Source organism: Tenrec ecaudatus, chromosome 9 (genome assembly GCF_050624435.1).
Source record: "Tenrec ecaudatus isolate mTenEca1 chromosome 9, mTenEca1.hap1, whole genome shotgun sequence".
In the NCBI taxonomy this organism is placed as follows: Eukaryota; Metazoa; Chordata; class Mammalia; order Afrosoricida; family Tenrecidae; genus Tenrec; species Tenrec ecaudatus.
In genome coordinates, this window is record NC_134538.1 from 4,734,512 (window position 1) to 4,762,267 (window position 27,756).

General features: G+C 38.2%; 1 protein-coding gene across 1 annotated transcript in view; it reads right to left on the reverse strand.

The window, feature by feature from the left end:
* Positions 1 to 27,756, reverse strand: part of AGBL1 (AGBL carboxypeptidase 1) — a 1,082,464-nt gene that overhangs the window by 448,794 nt on the left and 605,914 nt on the right. The window lies entirely within an intron of this gene.

Below are 27,756 nucleotides of genomic sequence, written 5' to 3' on the forward strand. Positions count from 1 at the left end.
TATGAACTCCACTAGAGGCCTACTTTGTGGTGTTTTGTTTATTTTCCACAAAAGTATATTTCTCATTAATCCCTTGGACATGTGTTGGGAGCATTCATTGTATGCTCTGCACATGGTTACTAGGGTAACATGTGATCACATCTGACCTTCACTTGCAGTTCCAAATCACATCTCAAAATAAATGCTGTTTGAAAACAAAAGGCTTTTATGGAAACGCAGCATTCCCGGGAGACCAAGTTTCGTAGCTTGACTGCACTGTGGCCACATTCAGAGGAGGAAGAAACACAATGCAGCTCAGACGCCCGCCCCACAGGTATCCATAGTCCTTATAGTCCTGCTTACCTACAAATGAGCCAAGTGTGCGTCCGTCCCGGCGCCAGACGTCACCGCCCAGGGCAGTGCTTCCCAAGTGACCACACAGGTTTTCCTTACATCTTCAGGATACAAAGCTGCCTTTGGTGGTTGTAACCTTTAATTCTATGCAAGCTCGCGATCTCTGCTGCCTGAGATTTCAGCTCTGAGACCTTCCTGCACAATGTTCTCTTCTTAAGCATTGTCCTTCCATCTGTGTTTCCTTTGCCCTGCCTCAAATCTAGTCATCTGCAAGAGGACGGCCAGCTGAATACATCTTTAACATGTACAGAGGATAACGCTTTCAGGGTGTGTGTGTGTGTGTGTGTGTGTGTGTGTGTGTGTGTGTGTGTGTAAGAGAGAGAGAGAGAGAGGCAATTGGAAAAGGAGGGCAATATTACATATTCATGAGAGACAAGCAGGACGTTTAGAGGTAAATATGTTTTCCTTTTTGAAAACAGAATGTATTTAAGAATTAAACTAAGGCTGCCTTCTATCATTTACCAAGAGCCAACCAGTGTTTATCAAAAGGTAATTTTTTCATCGACAGATGGCTAGCAAAGAAAACCCAGGCAGAGCAAAAATCACCAACCATAAGCCAAATCTCATCCATAGATTTTTATTGAGCTTATAGCGTATGCGCTTACTGCCAACGTTTAAGAATAAGGTGAGTCCACAGTAAAATGGGATTTTTGTTAAGGATGATAGTATAATTTGGGAACTAATAAGGGTAATGGCTGAACAATATGGTGAAAATAAGTAATGTCATTGATCTATACATGGGAAGATTGGCAAAATGTTTCATTGCATGTGTTTTCACTAGAATTAAAATAAATAAGATTCCCTTGAAAAGGATGGATATTTGATGATCCCAGAGTCTTGTTTCCATGGGGCAAATGCTCTCTCCTATGCCACTGCCTTCCTGCTGGGTCACTGCAGGTAAATCCAAGCGTCAGCAGGAGTCACGGATAGAGGATTCTTAGGGACGTAGCTTAAGGTCCATGCTTGTTCTTCATCTTTATGTAGACTTCTCAGTATCTAAGCGTCATAGTCCTCAGTTGGAAGCTATGAGACCACCTGGACTGGGCTACGTGTCTAAGGATGGAGTCACATTGAGGGGAAAATCTATAAGACTGCCTTGGGACTGCTTCGTGCTCTTGCACATCCTGCTTTGCAATCTGAGATTCCGAAGTCAGAGAGGCAGGGAGATAGCACCTTCTGCATGCTTTTTTTTTCTAGGCCAGCCTGTGACGCAAGACAGATACCATCTTTGACCCTAGCATCATAAAGATTCTTATAGTTTCAAATTGAAGGCTGGTGGTGAAGTTCTGTTTTTGTTTTTGCTTGCTTGTTTTTTTATGGATGCTTTTTAAAAAAAAAATAGTGAGTAAAGGGATAAAACTCTTCTGGATCCAACATAATAGACCCATAGACTAAGAGAGGCCTGTGGTCTTTGGTTTTGGGGGGATACGCATTTAAAATAAATTATGTGGCCATTTTGTCAACACTTGATGTTAACACCCAACTCAAACTGAGCCTAGTGCTGTCAGGTCAATTCTGATTCTTAGTGTCCCCAAAGGAGACGAAATCCTTGACGGATCTACTATGAGTAGCTGAAAGCCTACCCAGCAAACCTACTTTAGATGAAGATGATTTGGGCCATTATTTTGTCCTTCATGGATATTTTGCCTGACCTAATTCACACAGAAAGGCCAGCACTCTGGGAGGCTTTGTCAAGTTTGCCATGCGGCTCTATTCCTAAACAACAGCGAGAAGAAATGCCGTCACCCCTCAAAATATACCACTCTTTCTTAAGCAGACCATCGAAATAAAATCTCAAACTTTAATCCTCATAATACAGACTGATTAATTGCAGGATGAGTCAATTTTATCACCTGGACTATTTCACCCTGTATCCTCTCAAAGCTACTCCCTAGCCTAACCGTATCCCACACTGTAATCCTGGAACCCAGCTCAGTACAATATAGACTTTTTGTAACAATATAGACTTTTTGTCACATTCTGCAAAATAAACGAAAGCCAAGCAGACTGGCAAAATCACTAGCAAAATCAATGTCCTAATCTTGAAGGGCAATATCTCCATTTGGTAAGATGTTAAGAAGGAGCAGGGACAGGGGAGAGTTTTTTAAGAGGGTGAATTAAGCTGGAACATCAAACTTGTCTCTCCAATTCTCAGCTATATCAGAAATCTTCATTTCAATTTTCCTGCATGTAGAAAAAAATTAATGCAAAGGGCTTGTAATGAGTGACTATTCACTACTAACTATGTTTGTGTAATGCATTCGCAGAAAGCTAGAGTCACAAGGCAGAAATTAAAAGGAAAGCATGCTAATTTCACAGAACACTAAAGGAAAGAGATGAGATTCTCCTTGGTTATTTAAAAGTCCACGCAAAAACCCTAAGTTGTAGTATGTCTCACTTCTAATAATAATAATTTAAAAAATACTTAGTCCAAAACATTGCATTGCTAAAAGCTAAAAACTGGAGGGGGAGAGTTATACCTGCTTCTTTCCAAGCACTGCTATTAACTATCTTCATCTTCCAATTTGTTTCCTTTGAAATAAAAGCAATTTAAGTATTTCACATGTCACCAGTATTGACTACTTGATATTAAAGGAAAGCAAAATTGCCAATCATTGCAAGTCACATTATGTATCATTTTAAATATTAGATTTAATAGTTACCTACCCAATTTACAAACAAGTACTCTACTTTTAGGTTTGTAGATTTAAATCCAAGTATATAAGTATCCAAGTATATAAGTATTGTTAAGTAGCAAGACTCTCAGAAAACATGAGGAGGCTTCTAAAAATATATGGAAGAATTATATTTTTTAATTCTATTTTCTTTGAATTTTTGTAAGTCACAGAAAGAGATATAGCAGAGAAATAAAAAGCTTACAGTGATCACAAGCTTGATCAGGTTCTGTGAAATTGAGAGTTAACTGGGTAGCAAATGCTATTGCCTGGCCGTGAGATTGAAGCCATGGATTAAAATTTTGGCTCTGTTTGTTATTAGCTGGTGCAATTAGCCAAGCCCCTTATTTTCACCGAATATTTAGCCTTCTTTGTTTCTGATAAACAGGAATGTTACATCCCCTGCCCTCACGGTTTTGTCATTAGAAATAATTATAATGAGACGCAAAGAAGTATGTGGACAAACACATGGCAAGTATTTGTCATTATTACTCAATAAAAATTACCTGTCACCTCATTGCCGATAGTTTCACATTTTCATTTTTCAATTCTGTTTCTTGCTTGTTGGGGGTGCAGGTGGTGTAAACAGTTGCATGGCTACTAGCTCAAAGGTTGCCTGTTGGAACCCACCCATAGGCAGCCCTGGAGACATGCCTGAGGATCTGTTCTGAGACGCCACTGCCTAACTAAAACCTCACCTAAGCACGTATGAGATGTGGATGAGGCAAAATCATCTCAAATGCAATCAGCATTCACGTTTGGGTGGAGATTTTATTGCTCCAACCCAACTAAGGAAAAACCAAAAACAGCTATTTAAACACTTCCAGAAATGGACCCAATGACTTCTTGGAGATTAGGGCAATTGGAACCCAAGGTTTATTGGTAGACGGATGGCATGATGAGCTGAACATGAAGTAATCTTAGTGTGTGTAGATCTTAATGCCGAAGTCATTCGGAGATGGCTCAGCACTCTGTCTCCAGTGACAGAATCTGGAACACCCTTTTGAAGTCCCCAGGGGACCGTACGCCATTATTCTTCGTGGAGGGGAAAAGAGGACATTTGCTACTCAGGGGCTAGGAAAGAGAAGAGAAAAACAAATGCAAACAGACGGCTGTGAACGTCCGCAGGGCCCTTTGGGTTGCTTCCACCAAAGGATAAGTTTTCACATTTTTTGGCACTTCTAATAGAAGTAATTAAACACGGGCAGATTCCACCTCGCTCTGCTTCTCTTCTATCCCAGATGGAGGAACCGGGGACAGAGGGACAGGGCCAGGCCTCTGTTCTGAGAAATTTGTTTCCGTGCTTCCCTCTGAAATAAGTGTTCCTTTCTGGTAGGTCGTTTGTCAGTTTTATCTTATTCGTAGGTGGAACATCCATCTTGGAAGAAGAATGGATGGAGAGTAGACAAGAGGGAGGGTGAAGGAAAGAGGAATCACGCACTCTTGTGACATTACACGAAACCCCTAGCCACCGTGGTAAGATTCTGCAAAGAAGAAGAAGTTGACAGTGCTAAGAGAAAATTTAAATTGGCTCTATATCCCTCTACATCAGTGAGTTCCTAAATACTTCCTGAAGAGTGACATAATTAGCACATGTAGGTGAGATGTTAACACATAGCACCTATTTAGCCCTTTAAATTGAAAGCTTTATACTGTAACATAAGAGACCTGGATTTACAAGGAAGTCACAAAGCGGCTTCTACAAGCCCTTGGGATAAGTGAATGGTAGGGATGGTAGACGGGTAAGAGATCTTCCATTCTGAAAATGTCCTGCAGCTATTTCTCTGTCGCTGGGATAACAGAAACTGCCACACACCCCAGTAGATGTTGACCTATCATGACTGCATCCTAACATTGCTTTCTACTGAGCTGTAATCTAACCACTTGGCACAGGAATATATACTTCCAATTACAAAATTGGTCCACACCCAACGACATGTCAACAGCCAGGGTAAGAGCCTTGATTTAAGATATGTCACTGGTATGAATAGCCTCCGCTGGGTCCATTGTTGGAGAAGGAAAGATCCTAGAATTCCGCAGACAGAGAATACCTTTGATGTTGACTCCAAGAAACGAAAGCTACAGCTAAAATCTTCCTCCCCTCAGGCTCTTATTTTTTCTTCCCACTAATGCATTTAACTTCACAATTCTCATAAATTCTTAGGACACTTTCCAAGTCAAGTTCTGATCCTTAAATAATTTCACACACTGCACATAAAAATAAAGACTACCCAATTCTGTTAAAACTGATTTTGAATCCATAAACATATAACTATGTAATCCATGCATCCCCAACTATATTTGCATTTTAAATCTATTAAAATATTTTCATATGGAAAGAGGATGTCAAAATTGGTTGGTATTTGACTAGAATACCTGGGCTTGATCTCAAATAAGTGCTGTGTGCTATGTGACTATGTTTAACTCTTTTATCTAAAGACAAATTTGTATATTTTTATGAATTCCAACCTTGTCATTGTTTGGTGATTGTAACAACACAACAAAACTTGTTGCACTTCACATGATGAGCAAGTTTAATCTTCAGAATAGTTCTATGAAGGACGTACTTTATATAGCATCCATACCTCCATCATACCTGTTATTAATTAAGAATACAAGTTTAAAAGTTACTGTTTGCTTAAGTGTCGAAGAATTGGAGATTCAAAGATTCATGGCAAAAAGAAGGACAATGAAAAATGTCCACAGATTTGTTGGAAGCCTTTCTGAGTCACAAGCATGAGAGAGCATCACAGATGTTGAGAAAGGGAGCGTGTGCCATCCAGGTGTTGTCCACCCTAAAGACCTCTCTCGTGTTTGGCTGCTTGTAGAGCTAGGAGATGAGTTCCGTTTCCAACCTCTGGAGTGATTCAGGACCCTTGTCTCAGGGGCCTGGCTTCTCCAAGCAATCAGCCATGTCAGATCAAAGGACATTTGCCCAGTGACAGAACTCAGAAAGAAAAGGAGGCAAATAGAAGCCATAAACCTAGGAAGGAAGTGGAAAGAGAGCTGTGGTGCTGTGAAAACCTGGAATCAGTATCACGGCAAAAAATGTGTATACATCGACGAGCGAGAAACCAATGAGGTCTGTACATTTTCACTCAAATCAAACTAAAAGGTAGCGAAAAAATCCACTCTCATTTCCCACCAAGATTTTGAAATCTGTGCATGTGTACTAGCGGCTCAAGGGTGAAGTGTTTGGTTGCTAACGGAACTTCCTGGGACAGTTCTTCTCTAATAGGATGACACCAAACAAATACTGTTTTGATAACCTAAGAAAATGAGAATAGAATAGGACAACAGGTAAAGAGAGAGAGAAAGAGAGAAAATCGAAGGAAAGTGGAAGGAAGGGAAAGAGAGAAGAGGAGGAAAGAATCAAGATGCAATTAATTAACGAGCTGCCAACAAAGCATGGAGGATCTTGGTCAACTGTGATGGCTCTGATCTAGTGCATGGCCAACGTGGTCAAGCCATGATACTTAAGAGATGATGTGGCAAGTGAAACACATGGCAATGCAATGGATGGCTGAGTCTTCATTTATTAGCCAGCTATGTAACTTTAGGTGTATTATTTACTTTGCTTATCACAATTCCACTATCTTTCAAATGGGATAATAATGATGATTTCCCTATACCATCTCACCATAAAATAATATGGGGAATTTAGTAATCAAAACGTGAATAAAACAGAGCATGTTATTACTGATGATTCTGCCTCAATTCCAGGTTAAATGTCAATAGATTTATGTTTTGCCAGCACAGCACTTGTGCTTTCCTCCAGGTGTTAATTAGATGAGGAAAAATCTTTCTATCCTTTGAAATATGGAGAGTGCCTTAACCACGCTTGAACAGGGGGAGAAAGACCATTATTTTTTTATTCTTTTATTTATTCACTGCATTAATTTGCCCACTTGTACCCAACGAAAGTCCAATAAACAGTGGAGTTTAAACTTAGAGTCATAGAGTTGCACAATGCACGCATATTTTCAAATTCTTAATTCTAAACAGAAATTTAATAGAGAAATGCAAAAGCAGAATTTTATTGTTAGCTCAGGCAGAGTTAGCTAGGACATTATATATATATATATATATATATATATATATATATATATATATATATATATATATAAAATTACCATATAACACATTGTCTACTTTCACAATTCTTCACTTAAGGATTCTCTAGCACCTCTGCTGAGTATTGATTGTCTGTAGAAGATTCTACTCATTTTAATCAAATATGTGCCTCTCCACTTGTAAGCAAATGACTACCAATGATCAGATTTTTTCTCATATTATCTCTACCGTCTCCTTTGAACACTGTGCTGCCCCACCAGGCAGTTTGCTCCCAGGGACCTGACTGAAGGTTAATGCAAATAATCACACGAGATGAAGCAGTTTCAGTTATCACCAAATCCTAAGGCATTTTAATTTCCAGTAGAGCTTCACAAAGTCTGCAGACATTATAAATGAAGTCAAACAGGCTCTGGACCCTGGGAGAATGTCAGAGCGAACAGGGAATACTGTTAGAGATTTCCTCTTCTGCCTTGATTAAATTAGTGTTAGCTCAACCTGTTCTCTTACAGAAGAGTCCAGAATGTTTAAGCACATATGAGTCCTTGACTGTGCCAGTGGAAGAGGAAATGACCCCATTTATCCCTCTTTTAAAATCCCTGAATCTAATGCTGCTTAGCTTTAAAATCAGATGTGAGAATTTCTTTGCGAGTGAATAGGAATATCAGTACTCCTGACCCAGGCTTTAGCTTCCTTTCCTGGTAACCATTTTCAGATTACAGACGTTCCCCTCAGTCTCTATATTTAAGGTGTACTCAGCAGAGAAACAAAAAGCAGATGGTCTGAGTGACAGATGAAATATAGCCAAGTTGTGCCAGCAAATAACTCGCACCAGAAGACAGTCTAAGAGATGTATACAGAGGTGTCTTGGCAGATGGGCTGCCACCTGGCAGTTGACAGAAAACCACATCTCATTCAGATATTTCACAAACCTTTTACAATCTTCTGGGCACTTTGTAAAGCTTCTTTGGTACAATGAACAACATGCTACCTGTTTGATTATGTTTATATTTGGAATACTCATGAATATACAATGCCTAGTATATATTGCACAGAAGTCATATCTAACATTGAAAGAAAATAACCTTATCAGTTTTCCAAGTTTAGCATGCATATGTATGGAAGTTGGTTGTGGCATGCTCTCAAAACTCCCCATTAATTTGTTAGGTCTCTGTGGACCCATCATAGTTTGTGGGTGTCCTTCCCTAAAGATGTTGCCTAGAGTTGCACATGGAATTCTAGAAAAGTTCAGATTAGTAGTAATTGAAGAGAAACAATCACCTTTGACTATTACAGAAGTGATTTAAAGTGAAAAAGAGCAAATGGAATACATCAAGGGGATTTTCATTTTGGTACCCCAAAGTACAGATATATTAAATAACCCATGTATAATTCATTTAATATTTTAGTTGTTCTCTTCCAACATGGGGCTTTCTATTCTAAGATACATCTCCTGATACATATGTAGAATATTATGAACCTAATTATGATAAGGAAAACAAGGATAAAAACATTTTCATCTAATTTACTAACAAACAAGTTCCCATGGTTTACCATAGTTAGTTTTAAATGCTTGAACTACAAAAATGAGGTAATCTTTTACTTGGGTCTGGAGTAGGCAGAAAACTCCTGACAAAGTGATCGATAACTTCCCAGTACCTATGGAGCAGGATGATGTCACTACTTATGGGTACTTACCTAAAACACAACATCCTGAATCATTGCCCTTCTAGCCACTTGTTCAATGTTTTTCCATTTCTTAGAGAATTTAGTCCTTGACTAGAATCTCTCAAGAACACTTCTGAATCAGACTCTTAAAGTTAACAGGGACATTTAAACCCTCTACCCAGAGCTGGAATATTATGAATAACCCCAAAATTAATCCCCAGATTACTCAAATATTCTTGGAAACATTTAGCAGCAACAAGCCCTCTACTTACTCAAGTATATAAATCAATTTTCAAACAATTCTTGTTAATAAAAAATCAATCTTTACATTGACATCTTAGTATTATGATCTAGTTCTACCATTAAAGGTACAATGGATCTAAACTGAATTTTTATACCTAAATATCAATAGCATTTGACTCTGTGGAGCATAACAAATTATGGGTAATAGTATGATGATTGTGAATTTTAGAACACTTAAATTGTACTCATGTAGCACCTATATATGGGCCAAGAGACAGTCTTTTCAACAGAGCCAAGGGATGGTTTAAAATGAGGGAAAACATGTGTCACGTCTGTATTCTTTGTATTCCTTGTCTGTATAGTAGTGTATTCAATATGTAAGCAGAACAAATAATTAGAGAGTCTGGAATATATTAACAAGACTATGACATCAGATTTGGAGGAAGACTCTAAAAATCTGCAAAAAATATATACATATATAATACAACTTTCCTTGCTCAAAACATGGAGTAATTGAAGCACTTACTGATGAAAATAAAATACTACTACGAATCTAAGGCTTCATATTCTTCAAAAGATAAACTGTGAACATACAAATTGGGAAAGTATATTTGAAAATAACATATCCAACAACCAACTAATGTTTTGACATTTATAGTAACTTTAACAGCTCATTGACAAAAAGACAAAATATTTTATTTTAAAAATGGGCAGCGCATTGAGCTGAGAAGCATCAAAGCCCACATGGAAGAAGCACACCAGCCTGTGTGACCACAAGGTGTAGAAGAGATCAGGTATCAGACGTCAAAGAACAAAAAATTATATCAGTGGGTGCCTGCCTTCCCAATATGATCACTGAAGACAAACGTGTGCATAAGCAAATGTGGTGAAGAAAGCAGATGGTGCCTGGCTGTCAAAAGATAGAGTCCAGAGTCTTAATGGCTTGAAGATAAACAAGGGGGCCATCTAGCTCAGAAGCAACAAAACCCGCATGGAAGAAGCACACCAGCCTGCGTGACCACGAGGTATCAAAGAGATAAGGTATTAAGCATCAAAGAACAAAAAATCACATCATTGTAAATGAGGGTGAGTGCAGAGTGGAGACTCAAAGCCCATCGGTAGGCAACTGGACAACCCCTTAATGAAAGGTTGTGGGGAGATGCGCCAGTCAGAGTGCAAGGTAGCAATGATGAAACATATAACTTTCCTGTAGTTCTTAAATGCTCCCCTTCCCCCTACTCTCATGATAGCAATTCTACCTTACAAATTTGGCTAGACTAGAGGATGTACACTGGTACAGATAGGAACTAGAAACACAGGGAATACAAGACAGATGATCCCTTCAGGACCAGTGATGAGAGTGGCGATGCCTGGAGAGTAGAGGGAATGTGGGCTGGAAAGAGGAAGCCAATTACAAGAATCTACATATAACCTCCTCCCTGGGGGAAGTACTACAGAGAAGTGGGTGAGGGGAGAGATCAGACAGTGTAACATATGACAAAATAATTATAATAATTTATGAATTATGAAGGGTTCATGAGAGAGCATGGAGGGGGAGGCAGGGGAAAATGAGGAGCTGATACCAAGGGCTCATGTAGAAAGCAAATGTTTTGAGAATGATGAGGGAAACCAATATACAAGAGTGCTTGACACAAAGGATGGATGGATGCATTTTGTAAGAGTTGTAAGAGCCCCCAATAAAATGATTTAAAATACAAATGGCCAGCAGACAGGAATAGACACTTCAACAAAGAAGACATTCAGGCAGTCCACAGACACATGGAGAAATTATCACAATTATTAGCTCTTAGATGGAAGCAAATGAAAATAACGAGATATCACCAGACCCAGCAGTAAGGGCAAACTTAGGAAAACATAAAATAAATGGTAATGAGGGTGTGAAAAGGTTGGAACACTCATGACTCTAAAACGATGCAGTCACTGTGGAAAGTGGTGTAATTCCACTCTTAGGTATATGAGACTACATTTAAAACAATGCCATGAAATCAAAGCGATCTTTTTTAAACAAAAATACCTACATACCCTCCACCTATGTTTTATTTACTTTTATAAGGTGGTATTTCCATTTCTCTAAACCTTCACAGAAGAATTCTACACTCAATTTACAGCACATCAAATCCACAATTTTGGCTTGTTCGGGGGACTTAAATTGTGTTCCTTTTAAGTGTTTTCTGAGTGTTGAGAGCTAAAATCAGTCTGAAAGAGCAAAATCAGGAGTATAGAATTGACAGGGTAAGATTTTTCAATGACATTTTCCTTGGGTAGTTTTGCTTTATTGAAGAGTGAGCAAGCCCTTTGCCATGATAGGTAAAAATGAAAAAGATAAATCCTTGGTGCAAATTTCCTGTTTTTTTTCTCACCAATATTGGTTTCAAATTTCTTTAATTATATTCAAAATAAGACCCAGTGGTTATCTTATATCTCATAAAATTTATTAAGATTATTCCTTTGTGATTCTGTCCCTTCCTTAAATTTAACAGGTCCAACGGGTCTGCTCAGAATCCATAAACAAGGTTAGATTGAACCTAATTCTCTGGATCATATTAGTAAATACAAGAAGGCTGCCTAGTTGCAATTCATTCCATAAACTTCTCTTCATTTGCTTCTACATTGCTTAAAAGATTGATAGAAAGTCAGCTTTCTAAATACAGTGTTTAAAATCAGCTTTTTAGACACAATTTAGTCTCAATGCTCTGACACCCATTGAAACTAAATTTTCCTGTGGTTGAGATGTTCACTTGGAATTTAAAATCCCAAATATCTGAGATCTCAATCATTAATTAATTAGTTAATCATTAATAATCATTAATAATTCTAACATTTTCTCCTAACAATTTCTGAACTTCAATCACATCTTCATTCATTGAGTTTGATAAGCTTCTCTCTCTGGACAGATTTCTGAGGTTTTTCTGACCTGTATTGAAAACGCATGGCCTATCTAAAAACAGTGGTGTTCAGTGAAGCGGCGTGCTCATAACCATGTTGCAAAGCCTCAAAGACCTATCCACTTGAGTTTTGTTAAAAATGTGTTATTACCTTTGACCTCAATATTTTTTGTTTTCCACGGCAGTAAGTATATCATTTTTGAAGGCACCACAATGAAACTAAGATAAGTGAATTACTGAGAAAACACGCCTGCGATCCTCTACTGATCACAGACACAAGCTTAAACATGTAATATATAAATAAACAAACATGGGCATGTCTGAGCTGAAACTCCCATAGCAATTTTTTTTACTTCGTCCTGTAGTTGATTCTTACCTGTGTTCACTGCGACATTATTTACAAATGCAAAGAGAAGAAAACAATCTGTTTCTATCAGTGAATGAATGGCTAAACAAACTATGATATACACACAATTAAAGAATAAGGAACAATCCTCAGAATCATTTTTGTGACATGGATAAATCTGGAGGACATTATACTGAGTTACATAAGTCAATTACAAAAGGACAAATATTGTAAGAACTCGTTTTAAAAAATGTGAAGGAAAGGTTTGCATACTGAAGGAGATATGCCTTGGAGATTTCCAGGGTGTAGAGTGAATATTACTGATTAGATAATAAAACAAACAAACAATAAAATGAACTCACTGCCATCAAGTCAATTACAACTCACACAACCCTATGAGACATGGTTGAAAAGCCCCGGTGGGTTTCCAAGTATTAATTGTTTACATAAATGGAAAACCTCCTCATTTTAGAGGCAAATGGCTGTTTTGAACAGCTGACCTTGTAGTTACCAGCCCAATACATAAGGCTACATCACCAGGCCTCCCTACCAGCTAATAGGCTTGCAGTCACTTGGAGGAAGAGAAAGGCAATATACAATAAGGATGGTTTGCACAATATAACTAAGAAAGAGGAATATGTGGAGAGGTGTACAAGAGTTATGGACAATAAAGGTAAATACTATTACATACACAATGTTGCATTATCTACCACAAAACTAAAACTTCAATAAAACTAAAACTTCAGTATCACTGAGTCAATTATATCTCATAACATCCCTATAGAAAGTTTCAGAGGCACTAAATCTATGTGATGTAAAAAATGAAAAGGAACTTCAGAAAGTTTGTAGAAGAATTACTTTATGGTTTAGTTGCATTTTCCCATTAATTTCTGAAGCCCCTCCCCCCCTCATATGTCCATGTACCCAGCAAACAAGAGGAAAGGTATTGTATAATTTTCAGCAGAAACCAAGAATCTTGAGGAAATGAAGCGCCGGGTCTGCAGGCTCAGGATTATCATCAAGGGGGACATTATGGCCAGTTGGCATCACATAGTCCAGAAAGACAGTGTTCTGTCTCCGGCTGCCTCTATGATGAGTCTAGCCCAATGTGTAACCCCAATGCCACCAGCACCCTTGTAGATGGGAACTGATAAGCATGGAATAACAGTGGAATTAGAAAATCATACTCCCTGCCAAGGTAGCAGTCTGATGAGTAATAGGTACTTATATTGCCTCAAAGCATTTCTTCACAAGAGAATTATTACTTACTCTGAGGAAATTAATAGCTTTATAAAGTTGAAATCTGGCAGACAACTTAAAGTGACCAAATTTAACATCGCCAACATTGGGATAAACCAATATTATATACCTATCAATATACTGTGTTACACCTGTCAAAATACATAATCTATGTTTCACAATGAGGAAGCATTCAGACAGATAAATCTAAATCAAAGGATATTCTCAGTTTTTAAATATGTCAATATTGCGAGAGACAAACGTTAAGGAAGTGTTTCAGATGAAAGTATTCTATATCTGAATCATGGCCACTAAATAGATGATTTTTACGAGATAAGGGATAATAGACAGAAAGTATATTATTGACATAATTGATAAACTGTAAATGTAAACTCTGCATTAGATACTAGTACTGTATCAATGTTGATTTTATGATTTGAACATTTGTTGTAAGAAGTTTTGGTGGAATTGATGACGTGGGGAGGTACAGTGAAGTGGGTGGAGGTAACGGGGAGCTGATTAAAAGGAATTCAAGAAGGAAGAAAATGCTTTGAAACTGATTTTGGTAGCAATTGTAAAATTCTGCTTGATGTGATTGAAATATGGAATGATATTAAGTATGAATAAAATGTTTTTTCAATGACAAAAGAAAATGTTTTAAAATTGATTGTGGTATTGATTTTTCAACCCTTCTTGATATGATTAAATTATTAAAATGTATAATATATGGATGAAGGGCCAATAAAATTGTTTTTATAAAAGGGGTTCTGGTGATGTTCTGGGCTAGGCGGTGGGCTCTTAACTTCAAGGTCAGTGGTTCAAAACCATAAGCCCCTTCATAGGAGAAGAATGATACTGTGCTCGTAAGCATTTATAGTCTCTGAAACCCTATGGGATAGAATTGACTTGGCCATAACTAGTTACATAAGGGAAATTAGGAGCCCCAGTAGTTCAAAAGGGTAAAGTACTGGGTTACTAATCACAAGATCCCCAGTGTGAATCCAACGCTATCAGCAAACAAGGAACATTTCTCCCCTCATGTGATCTAAAAATTGTCAATGACCAATTAAACACTGACATTTCTAGGAATAGGCCCCACATCACCCTACCTCTATGACTTCAACTATGTTACCCCTTCCTGGACAGCTCTCCTCTCAGTTTCTGAAATACCCACCCCACAGTCCTATAGTTGTTATTAGGTTCTATTGAGTCAGTTCTACTCCATAGCTACCGTGTGCACAACAGAATGAAGCACTGCCCAGTCTGGTGCCATCCTCACAAGTGTTGGTATGCTTGCCCATTGCTGCAGCAACAATGTCAATCCATCCCCTTGAAGACCTTGTTTATTTCCATTGCCACTCTACTTAACTAACTATCCTGACAAAATATCCAAAGTATACAAGAATCTACCTTGATAGCCTTGCCTCTAAGGAGCACTCCGTTCTCAATTCTTCCCCAGTTGACAGGTAGGACTTAGTAGAAGTCCATGAGACTTATGATACTATTCTCCAGCACAATAATTCAAATGCACCAATTCTAATTTGGTCTTCTTTGTTCAAATCCAACTTTCACATATATAGTAGGAAATTGAAAACACCATGGATTTGGCAAAGGTACACGTTAATCCTCAAAGTAACATCCTTGCTCTTGAGTACTTTAAAGTGGTCTTGTGCAGCAGCAAATTTGCCTAATGTAACACATCTTTTGATCTCTTGACTCTTGCTTCCAGGCTCATTGATTGGCCAATCCAATATCCTCGACAACTGAAACTTTTCTCCATTTATCATGATGCTACCTATTTATTGTTCACGTTATGAGGATTTTGTTCTTCTTTACATTGAGTTGTAACCCACTCTGCAGGCTACCATCATCTTCCCTTTCAGCAAGCAGAATTGTGAAATTTCCATATCACAAGATGTTGGTGAGCAATGATTGCACCAACGCTGATGTCCCATTCTTTTTCATAATCCATCGTCTCTGATTATTTTCTCAGCACGCAGAGTGAATACGTATGACAAGAGGTCCCTACTCTGTCACCCACAGTCCCTGATTTTATTCAAGTATTTTTAAAATCATTTTATTGGGGGCTCGTACAACTCTTATCACAACCCACACATCCATCCATTGTGTCAAGCACATTGGTACATTTGCTGCCATCATCATTCTCAAAACATTTTCTTTCTACTTCAGCCCTTGGTATCAGCTTCTCATTTCCCCCCCTCCTTCTCCCACCCTGTGTCCCTCATGAACCCTTGATAATTTATAAATAATTGTTATTGTTTCAGGTTTTGCACTGTCTGATGTTTTCCTTTACCCCCTCGCCTTTGACCATCCCCCTGGGAGGAGGTTATAGGTAGGTTATTGCGATCAGTTCCCTCGTTCTACCCCCACATTTCCTTTACCTGTCTTCTCCCCACAACCTTTTTATAAGGGGATGTCCTATTTCCTACAGATTGGCTTTGGGCTTCCATTCCATACTCCCCACCTCATTCACATTATGACTTTTTGCTCTGGGTCTTTGATGCCCGATACCTGATCCCATCGACACCTCATGATCACACAGGCTGGTGTGCTTCATCCACGCGGGCTTTGTTGCTTCTCAGCTAGATGGCCGCTTGTTTATCTTCAAGCTTTAAAGACCCAAAACGCTTTATCTTTTGATAGCTAGGCACCATCAGCTTTCTTCACCACTTATGCATACGCATCTGCTTTATCTTCAGTGATCATGTCAGGATCGATTCTTGATTTTAAACCATGAGATCTTCCCATGTGTGCCCACAACTGCCTCTTGGTCCATGTACAAGCTCTGAAGGAGCACAGCGGTTTTTTCTGGAATCCCCATTCTTCTCTGAGTTATCCAAAGTTTCTTCTGATGCACAGTCAGAAGCCTTGGCATAGCCAATGAAATATGATAAACATGTTTCTGACATTTTCTGCTTTCAGCCAAGATTGTGATATTAGCAATGCTATTCTTCATCCCAAGTCTGAATTGGCCTGAACCTCTGGGAACTCCCTGTCAATGTCCTGCTACAACCACTGTTGGATGGTTTTCAGCAGAAGTTTACTGTCATGTGATATTATTCTATAGTTTCAGCATTCTTTTGGGCCACCTTTCTTTGGAATGGGTGCAAATAGGGAACTCTTCCAGTCAGTTGGCCAAGTATGTGTCTTCCTAATGTTATGGTACAGATAAGCGGGAGCTTCCAGTGTTTCAACAGCCTATTGGAACATTTTAGTTGGTATTCAATTCCTGGATTTTCATTTTTAATTAATGCTTAAACTGCAGCTTAAAATTCTTCCTTCAGTACCACTGTTCCTCAGTCATATGCTACCTCCTGATTCGGTGAAATGTTGACTCATTCTTCCTTTTTGTCTCCAAATGTAAAAGGATTTCATTTTACGGGTAGTTAAAGGATTCCAATAATCATGATCAGTAAACAGTAAGGATCCAATCATTGGTCCACAGTCAATTCATTTTGACACCTTGACTCTGGTATTCTTTCCACCTTTTTATGCTTCCTGCATGCTTCAAAATTTGGCCCATAGAATCTACCAATATCGCAACCCAAGGTTTGAATATTTTCTTGAGTTCTTTCAGTTTAACATCTGCTGAGCGTTTTTCCTTTGGTTTTTCATTATAACATTTAATTTTGTCTTCCAAAATTTTCTGTTCATCTCTTTGGCTTATCATTTCTTCCACTTGCTTTGGCTACTTAATGATTAAGAGCAGGTTTCAGAGTCTCTTCTGACATCCACGCTGACCTTTTCCATCTTTCCTGTCCTTTTTACGGGCCTTTTCCTTTCTTCACAAATGATAGTCGATGTCATCAGATCTTCTATCACTAGTGTTCATAGCTTCCAATCTGTAACTGAGATGCTCTTGAAATTCAAATGGGATAGGTTGACGGTTGTGTTTGGGCTCTCAAGGACTTGTTTTGATTTTCTTCAGCTTTAATCAGAGCATATAAATGAGTAGTTGATCATTAATTTTACAGTCAGACCCTGGCCTGGTTTTAGCTACTGATACTGATCTTTTCATCGCTTTCCACAGATGGAGACAATTTGATTTTTGTGTATTGCATCTGGAGAGGTCCATGTCTATGGTCGCCTTTTGTATTATTGTGTTATGGACAAGTTGGTGGTCTTGAAAAACACTATCATGTGATCTCTAGGTTCATTTCTATCAGCAAGTCCAGATGTTTCAACTGATGTTCCTACCTGCTGGCTTCCAACTTTTTCAATTCAATAATCAGTAATTATCAATGTGTCTTGATTGCACGTTTGATCTATTTCCAACTGAAGTCATTGGTAGAATTCTTCAATTACTAGCTTTTGTGATGGGTATAAAAATATGAATAATAGTCATATTGATTGAGTTTCCTTAGGTGGATAGAGATAACGCCATCACAGGAAACAATTTTCTGATTTCCTTTGTGTGTGTGTGCAAAATTGAGATTGATTTTGCATGTCCTTTTTGGCAATATAAACCATGCCATTCCTCTTGATTGTGTTATTCCTGGCATAATAAATTATATGATTTTCTGATTCAAAAGAGAAAATAGCTGTCCATGTCAGTTCACTAATGGCTAGGGTATCGATCTTTTCGCCTTGAACTTTCAATTTTTCTATATACATACTTCACATATTCCAACTTCCAGGTATTAGCAGGTTTTTACAGCTGACGATCTTAAAGGCTCCACTCCCACATATTTTCCTGACTCATGTCATCATGGTTGACCCCACCCCAAGGAATCCACTCCTCCTCAGTCATATGTTGAGTCCCCTAGGGCATAAGGGGCCCATCCTCCAGCACTGTCTAGGCCAAAGTGCTGCCTTCTTTCCTTAGACATTTAATATCTGACCATATTTCTAAGCTATGCATAAGTTTTCAGCAACTACTTCCTATGATGGGGGCAGCTGATACTCTCTTAATTGTCTGAAATTAGTCCTTAGTCTTACCAATTACCAATCCCCTCCATGAAGCTTTCCTTGACAGCTCTACACCATCACATGTGAAATCTTATCCTGAACAACAAAATTGTGCTTTCATATGAGAAATTCAGATCATATAAATCAGTTTTTCAGTTTCTTACTACTTCAAATTTTCCTAGCTCTTACAAAAGATAAAAGCGTGAAGATTAAAGAGGGAGAGCAATTAAATAGTTTGAATCCTAGTAAGATGCTAAGCATTGAACTGATGAAATACAAATTGTGGGATAATGAATAGCTTCATGCAGCTCTTCAAGTCAAAATCTTTGTAACCCTCACCATTGTGTGGGTCATTCAAATGGGAATGCTGATCTCAGCACAGCTAAGAGAAGAGAGTCAGAAGTAGAACACATCACTTGGGCATCTGTACCCCTGCCCACTGAATATACTTAATACTCTGGATATTGACTGACACCAGAGCAGTAGCAGAAGAGTGACAGTGGACAGAAGAATCAAGAGTCAGCGCATGAGAGAGAGCAATGGGCTTCCTGGCTCATTGAGCAGATAAAGTTGAATGTCTTTAGGGAGGAGACTCATTTATAGAAGATGGTTCCTTCAGGCGTTCAATAAGATATCTTGGTGTCCTGAGTCATGGAACAAAAGCTAATGTCTTTGAACCGAGACTTCTGACAGAGCGGAATGTTCTTTGGGCATTGTAATATGACTCAATCAGGGCAGAGGCCATGGGACATCATGGTTGAGAGGCCAATGACCAAAGAGAAGCTTGATGAAAAGAGGTCATCTTAACCAAAGAAAAAGTATACCTTATGTATTTCTTATTCTGAATTGCAATTTATCCACTCCCTCAATAAACCTCATAATTGTGAGGATAGTCTGTGGGTTTTGTATGGCCATTTCAACAACTTACTAAACCCAGAAGAGATACAGAGTTTTAGGAGGAATGCATGGTGTCATAATTGGTAAAAGAGGTCAGAGATCAGAGGCATGTCTGACTCCTGCACCATAGGAATCAGCCTTGGGCTAATGGTGAGTTTGACTTTTCTTTCCTTTTATGAAGTCAAAGGTTGTCAGATGTGATCCCATGTCGTTCTGATGCGAAATGGATATTTTAACTAACAGATGTAGCACTGAAATGCAACTCAGCCCAACATTATGTGGAAATTATTAAACACACAAGAAAAATTTGGTAAGCGTAATTCAAAAATGGTTATAGCAGTACACCAGAAATTGCCAGAAATACAAACCGGATACAGAAGAATATGTTGAACAGAGGTATCATTGCTGATATCAGATCAATCTCCATTGAAAGCAGAGATTACCAGAAAGATGTTTATCTGTGTTTTATTGACTATGCAAAGGCACTTAAATATATAGAGAATAAAAAGCATGGATAACATTAGGTAGAATGAGAATTCCAGAACAATTAATTGTGCTCATGCAAAATTGTATATAGACCAAGAGACAGATTTTCTAACAGAACAAGGAGATATTACATGCTTTAAAATCAGTAAAACTGTATGCTTATCAGTGCTATACTGTACCCTGATTGACCCATCTTCTCCCCACCACCCTTCTATAAGGGGATGTCCAATTGCTTAAAGATTGGCTTTGGACTTCTAATGCTCACTCCCCTATCCCCTTCATTAACATCACGATTTTTTTTGTTCTGGGTCTTTGATGTCTGATACCTGATCCCATCCACACCTCATGATCACACAGGCTGGTGTGCTTATTCCATGTGGGCTTTGTTGCTTCTCAACTAGATGGTTTCTTGCTTAACTTCAAGTCTTTAAGACCCCAGACACTATGTCTCTTGATAGCTGGGCACAACATGGTATTTTCTTTTTTTAAAAAATAACATTTTATTAGAGGTTCATACAACTCTTATCACAATCCATACATATACATACATACAACATGGTATTTTCAATTGTTTCATTTGCACACAAAAGTTGAACAATATCAACAAATTGATGCCTTTAACTTATGGTTTTAATGAAGACTATTGAACCTGTACTGTCCAAAAAAAAAAAAAAAACAAGCAAATCTATGTTGCAATAAGTACATCCACAATGCTCCTTGGAAGTAAGAGTGGGGAGCCTGTGTCTCATGTACTTTGGACATATTATCATGAGGGACCAGTCTCTGAGGAAGGGCAGCATGCTTGGTAGTCTATATAGGGTCAACAGATAGAGGAAGACCGTCAATGAGATGGGTTAACACAGTGGTTGATACAATAGTCTCAAATATAGAAATGATTGTAAGGTTCAAGTAGGATAGTGTAGTGTTTCATCTTGTTTTACACAGGGTTACTATGAGTCAGTGCCAACTTGATGACTTTGAATACATTTGTTACTATGTAATTTTAAAATCTAAAACACACCAATGAAGATACGTTTGGTTGAGTTCAAATAACATTATTTTCAACTTGTTCTCTGTGTAACGTTATGTCACTCATCTACCCTGTGTCCTCATCCTAAAAGAGATATAAAGTATCAGCTACCTTTAAGATTCATGCTGACAATTATTTAATTAAAATGCTAATTTAAGAGCATATAGTAAGCTCTAAGAAATATTACTCTTTATTATGAGATTAGACCAAAATCACATCAAGTGCTTAAATAGAATCACTTTATATTATACACAGACCTGAAAAGTTACTGTCTGATTTAGGAGATGGGCTGCCTTGATAATTTGGATTAGAAGGTTAGGAAAAACAAAACAGAGATTATAGAGAAAGTAATCAAGAGGGAAACTTTGATTTAAAATCCCATTCTCTTCTCATTTCAGACTGGATTTTATCCCTAGTAACCTCAGATAAAAATGCTTCTTGCAGGAAGCTGAGCCCAATCCATTGGCTCTACTCAACACATGGTTGAGTGCTGACAGTCAACATGCTTACGTGTCAAAATAGACAATTGGTGTTGAAGAAACCTGAGCCCTTTCCAGGAGGGTTGAAGTGGAATATAGAACCCTGCTGGCTTGTCTTAATCTCCCTGTCTCCTTTATCCTCAAAGTCATCCTAGAATGTCCGAGCTTTCTCCCATTTGTTACCCGTGTGATGAATTTGCTAATTGTTTCTTTAAGAAAAAATACAGTTCAATCATGTCAAGCAAAATTGCACAAATGTTACCACAACCAGTTTCCAAACGTATTTTGTCTTCCTGAATCCCTTGACATTGGCTCCCTTTTACACCCCCACCCCACAACTCTACTCCTATCCCCCAAAACCCTTGTTCTACTTGCTGTCCCTATAGGTTCATCAGTCTGGACTTTCATATATGCCAAAACAGAAAAATATATAACACGACTTCAAGAGGATGATCTCCAATGACATAGCGCCTCTCATATAACACCCTAATATGAATGAACAAACACAAAACAAAACAAAAATATAGACAATTTACTTTGAAAGCATTTTTTTTTTATTCACACCCATTTTCTAGTCTTTTTCAAAGCAAGCGATGAAAAAAGAAATCTCTCCATGGAAATGCAAGTTCTAAGAATATTAGCTCTTGAACACCTTGGACCCTTTTTTTCTCTTATTATTTGTTTTATGTGTAAAAATTAGAGATGTGTATTTTTAGACTTGAAACCCATTATTATTTCCTTGTGTTCATCTTTGGCCAGAAAATTTGCTCATCGTCTGACTTCGTTGTACTTTAGATATATGCCATTCCAGTTCCAAATTTCCAGGACCTTACCACAGATAGAAAGTGCCTTAGAGAGACTGCCAAAGGGGCAAACATATCCGCTCGAAGAAGTACAGCCAGAATAGTGCAACAATGGACACAAGCATCGGAACAAATGGGAGGACTGGGTGGAGTTTTGGTCTCTGGTACATAAGGTCACTGTCAGTAAGCATCAACTTGATAGTACCTAATGACAGAAACACCCACAATGAAGAGATAACCCTGATGACAGTCAGTCATATTGTTATTGATTAATATCAATATGCATCAATAATCACTATAAAAGTCCTCATAATATAAATTTCCCTCATTTCCTTTTTCCTTGATGAGGAGATGAGATCTGCTGTTTTCCCTTTCACTGCTACTCATGACATGATCAAACGTAGTGTGTCAATCTCCATAATAGGATCTTCTGCGAAGCAGTCAAGCAAGATGGGGTAGAGAAAACTGGGAGAGAATGTCATTTCCTTAATCTGGTCACAGTTTTGATACAATTGAGAGGGGTTTCATTCGGGGTGTGGTCTACTCTTGGTATAGATTGTGAATATATGGAAGCTAGCTCTTCTCCATTGTTGGATCTGGATCCTTCACCTTGTTTGTTGACCTCCTGTCATATCGCCAGCTCATCCCACCAGCTATCAGTGGACCTCTAACCTTAGATTTATTCAGCTCTGCATCTCCCTACCTATCTTCCTGATACATCTTTTTGCTTTCTGTTCATCAGCCCCGACAGTTCCACAGGTCAGAAGGCTCCAGCTTACATCTGAACCAAAGGCATGAACCAGATTGAACTTAACCATTTCTACAATTGTGTGAGCCATTTCTTGATATACATTTCTTTCTATATACATACACATACAAACATCAATGAGTTTTTCTTCTCTAAATAAGCCAGCCTAACTCAACAAATTCTCTTAGTAATCTCTTCAATGTTTCCTCATTTTGGTAGTAAATATTCTTATGTTTGTGCCAACATTAGACCAGTGGAAATAGTTTCCATTACAAAGAGATCTTGAGGAAGAGAAAGGAACTGTGTCTACTTTATATTTTGAGGTTGTTCTTAACAGCCGCATTTAGTTCACTGATAGATGACTGAAGAGCAACAGAGACGTATTATGACATACAAATTGATTTGCTATGCTAACTGGCAACAGATGCTAGAAAATTTGTTTTCAATTGCATGATAAAATGATGATCGATTTGGAAGTCAATCTGATGGATGCTTCAATAGGCTCTTTTAGAATAGCATTTCACAACCGCTAAAAATTAAGTCCATAAACCAGCCAACCCATGAATAATTTTCTATTACAATAGGTTTTTAGTGAGAAAGTGTAAGTAATAATGCCACGATGTCTCACCATTATATAATCTGTTAAGGGAATGGGTTTGAGAAGTGAGAAGGAAATTAACTGAAATCAAAATATTCTAGATTTGGGGAAAATATTTCAAATGAAAGTAGGTATTTTTCCATTCCTGTCCTGCCCCCTACTTACTCTAATTGGCCCATTTATTCAACATGAATGTGCTATACATAATTAATCTATGAAACCTACATGGAAAGATAATTTCTCAACTAATCATGATGCATGGAACTATGTCTTAATTTCATGAATAATATTTTATATTATCAACATATAGAATGTTTCCCAAATATATTGATATAGCAATGTTTCTTTTGGTACTCTAACCTATTAATTGAAAACAATAGTGGCCATTTGAAAGAGTTTAACCTGAAAATGTCATATAGTGCTTAAAACAGTTTTGAAGCAATCTAATTGACACACAATTTTAAGCAAATTTTGGTGCAATTAATATATTACTGTTATATAATGTAGGTAATAGAAGAATGAAGATTAGAGAGCAATATGGTAAATTCTTCAGATACAGTGTTAAATTTAAATAAGAGTGCCATTCACATGAATGTATAGACTGTACGTTTATAGGAGATGTGCATGGAATCAAGGTGTAGAAGGAAATACCAAGGTGGCAAAAGAAATTAAAGTAGGTTCAAAATTTATTACTCACATTGTCTTTCTTATTCTTTTTTTCTGATATTTCTACAAATGGCAGAGAAACAATATATGAATAGCTGAGTTTGACCCAGAGTCCTTTCTTTAGTGAAAATAGCACTAGAAGTATAGGTTTTCATTAAGCAGTAAGTAGCAACAAGGAAACCTATAATGAAAGTTTTGGAGGGCATTGAGGAATCCGCATTAGAATTTAAATCAGGCTGCAACCAGAAGGTCAGCTGCGTTGAAGCAGTAATGAGAGCATGTTAGAAAGTCCCTCATAAGGTTAACTCAGCAATTTCATGTTCTTTTCCATTAATGGTGTGATCACAGAATCAGGAATTCAAAAGAGGGATTTAGCCATAAACTTTATTTTCCCAACCAAATTCTCTATCTTCAGTTTCCTCTGTGATACGCAGAGACATGGCTTGTCTCCCTGCCTATGCTCTATTTCTCGATGCGTATAATCATGATTTCGACTTCATATATTTACCCCAATTTCACTTCCTATTGTCTTATTTCTAATACAGCACAGAAACTTGCATGCCATCCTAGACTTTTTCTACTTCTTCATCCTTAACCTACATGTCCCAGCTCATGATCACGTCTAGTCAATCCCACCCTATGTGGTATTTTCTATTGCCTCAGAATTGTGTGGAAGGTGAACAAATAAAAAGGGATGCCTAAAGTTGAATAGATTCATTTGAATTGTGATATTGTTTTGTAGAATATTTAATATACCAAGGACTACCAGAAGAGGAGGGAGCTCTTGTGACACAATATTTAAAGCCTTTAACTACTAACAAAAAGGTCAGTGGTAAGAACTTAACAGATGCTCCCAGGGAGAAAATTGTGTGTCTGTAAAGAATCCAGCACCTTAGGAAATCCTACGGAGCATTTCTGACACTGTCCCTTGGTTTCCTATAAATCATAATTGACTTGACTGCAGTAGGTGTGCTTGCTTTAACAAAGAAATATAAACAAATATGTCTTGGAGGAAACATAGGCAGAATGCTCCTTAGAAAAGAGGGCAGCAAGACTTTATCTTGCTTACTTCAGTTAATTCATCAAGAGGAACCAATGCCTATACAAGAGGCTATATACAAATATTTAGAGATGTTACTTAATGGCAATGCAACTAAATAAAATTTAAACTATAACTTGTTTTATTTCAATCAAATATAGGGGGTTACAATTATCTGTATTAAATTTCTCTTTTGGGATTGGTCCCAAGACCCCAGTGTGCTAGGAACATTTTAAACTTGAATTCTGCCATGTCACACAATAACTGCTTGCCACAGCTCTATGCCATCTGTAAATTTCCTCAAAATGTGGCAAAGGGGCATAATTGAGGAAGACAGGATTTAGTGTGTTCTAATTCCAATGCAGAAGTGGCTCATGAGTAGAATTCTTGCCTCCTGTGAGGGTGACATCAATTCACCTCCTAGTCAATGCACCTCACATGCAGTCCACCTCTATGTCAGTAGAGGTTGACTTGTTGCTTTGATGCTATGTAAATAGATTTCAGTGAAGCTGCCAGAATATGGTAGACTACAAAGAAATATCACCATCTGAAAATCATCCAGTGGAAACACTACTATTCACAATGGAGCATTGTCCTATCTACAATTGATCATAGTGAATGCTCAGATCCAGGTACCATTGTATTCTCTTACCTATAAAATCACTATGAGTCAGAGTTGACTCTATAGTAAGTGGAATACATTGACTTGAGTCCTCCCAAAATATGTGATCCATTATTATTATTGGCATCATATAATCAGTCTCCATTTATTTTGATGTGATGTAACAGTTCTAATGTAAATATTATAAATAAGTACTGTTAATAAATCTGGACAGTCTATTGGGCTGAATTTTGAATCAATCTCTTCTGAGACTTTTATGTCTCAAATTAAGCAAGTGGAAAACTATCAGGGAGACCAACTCTGACATCTACTACAGACAGAAGTAAGGAGCTTGCAGTAGGATATGCTGTTTGTGACTGGAATCGCCTAGACTGTGAGGAAGGTTGATATCAAGAGACATGAACATGTTTCAGAAATTCTGGGTCCACAGCTGTTGAGAAAACACAAGCGTCTTCTTTCAGAACCAATACAGAAAAAGGTCTTCCCCAAATCTGTTTTTCTACCTTCAGATTTCTGACTTTCTGGAGAGGGAGAGAGTGAATGTGTTTGCAAAAGCATCCCCTTGTGGTGTTTATGTTACAGCAGCACTCGATAACAAAACCGGAATTTGTTGCTGAGTGAGCACTGTTGTAACAGAGACCAAAGATGTGGGCAGCCTTTTAGAATTGGCTAATAATTGGAGGCTCAAGATTGTTGAGGTATCTTATAGAAAATACTTAGATTGTCTGAAAGAGGCTATAGCTTTGATGATAAATGTCAAAGGCAATTTGGTTGATGGCTCAGAAGAAAATGGAGGAGAATCATAATGCAGCAGAAAATGCAGCAGAAAAATGAAAGGAACAGAACCAGGATAATGGGGTGAGGAACCGCAGAACCCAAGGCACAGAGCAAGCGAGAGAAGTAACTTTGGGGAGGACGCTTCTGGAGTAATGTGGTATCTCTGAGCATTTGTGAAGGGAAATCGGCTTATCAACCCACAGCACAGAATGGAGAAGGCTTACTGGGGGAGTGGGGCACTTCTGGGCACTTATCAATAGAGTTAAAGAGTTTTTTAACCCTTGAGGAAGGGCAGAGGCCAGGCTGGTGGATGAAGCCCAAGGGAGAGAGAGGCCAAGGAAGCAGGAAACAGAATCAGAAGCGACAAAGAACATGGGGGATAAGTTGTCTTGATCTCAAATGGGAAATCCACAACCTCAGGGATTTCCAACTGTGGATCCACAGTCTCGTGGGTTTCAAAAAAAATCAGATTTTCACCCCCTCAGTTCCAGAGAGTCGGGCTAACAGTTAGTGGTTATCAGAGGGATGAGGGCAGATTTACTACACAAATATGAGGGACTGGTGCTCCCCTACCTGCGGGCCGTAAGTTGGCATCAAGGAGGTAGTGTTGCTATTCCAACAGGCTGGGATCGGACTACCTCAAAGCTTTGGAAGGGGAGCCGCTGCCCTTGCGGGCTTGGAAAACAGAGCTAAAGCCATGGGGGGATGGTCCTTCACTCAGAATCTAGAGACCTTGCCCATAGCCCTGCCCAGATGGTCTCAGAGAAATTGTTCTGCTGAGTGCTAAACTTTCTTGGGGCCTTTTAGTTCTCCCATTTGTCATGGAAATACCTGTCTTTTGTCTATTCCAAGATGGTGTTTTGGAAGCAGATAAACAGTACTTGAGTTTCACAGATGAAGGGGAATTTTGCCTCAGGATAAAATTTGTCATTGGAGTTGATGTAAGGCTTTGGCCATGATATGATTCATAGCATGTGTTGTACATGTGGCAAGGACATAAATCGGCGTAGCAAATGGTGGGAATGTGTGGATTGCACTGTGTCACCCCAAAATACATATCTACTTGGCCGGGCCATAATTCTTACCCTTATGCAATTTTTCTCCATTTTGTAATTTGATGAAATTACCCTGTGGTATAAAT